The following is an 837-nucleotide window of genomic DNA, read 5'->3' as shown; positions in this document are numbered from 1 at the left end:
GTTCAACGTCGAGTATGCTATTCTGGCTGGAGTGCGACTACTCCATTGCTGCTGTCTGCCGTGTTTGGAGCATGACACTTCTGGTAGTACGTTCTATGATTGTATTTGTCTTTTTCAGAACCACTTAACACTTTCAGTTTCTACAAATCTTGTAGTTAACTAAAGCCTCTAGGTCTTTTTCACATGAAGCGTTCACATAAATCATGGGTCTACCATCCTATTTTCATCTTTATGAGTAGTTAACATACAAATCCTTCTTACAGTATTAAAGGGTGCTAGTGTATTAAGCTGCAGCGGCCCCCAACCCTTTTGGCACCAGGGACTGGTTTCATGGACGACAAGTTTTCCGTGGACAGAGTGGGGAGGAGGCGGAGCTCAGGCGGTGATGGGAGCGATGGAGAGCGGCTATAAACACAGATGAAGCTTCTGAAGTTTCGCTCTGCTGGCTCGTCCCTCACCTCCTGCTGTGCGCCTCCCCCTTTCCTAAGTTTCACGGAAGACAATTATTCCCTGGCGGGGTGGGGGTGGAGCTCTGTGGCCCAGGGTTTGGGGACCGCAGCATTAAAGAAACTAAATAACCCACCGTGCCTTCTGAAGGGGGCCGTCACGGTCTGATTCAAATGCTGAGAATTCCTGGGACTATGTCAGGTGCCCCTGGCTCCCTCTACCTACCATCCTTCCATCCTGGATCCACAAAATATTTTTTGAAGTATTACCTCCTGCAAAAATTAATACGTAAGAAAATTTAAGGTACCAGTAACCTGTGGAAGAGGGAGGAAGATGGTAATGTTGTTTTTTGTTTGTTTTTTTGTGTAGAGATGGGGGTCTCACTTGTTG

This window comes from Propithecus coquereli, unplaced genomic scaffold (assembly GCF_000956105.1).
Source record: "Propithecus coquereli isolate 6110/MARCELLA unplaced genomic scaffold, Pcoq_1.0 Scaffold253, whole genome shotgun sequence".
Taxonomy (NCBI): Eukaryota; Metazoa; Chordata; class Mammalia; order Primates; family Indriidae; genus Propithecus; species Propithecus coquereli.
Note: the sequence above shows the minus strand (reverse complement) of the source record.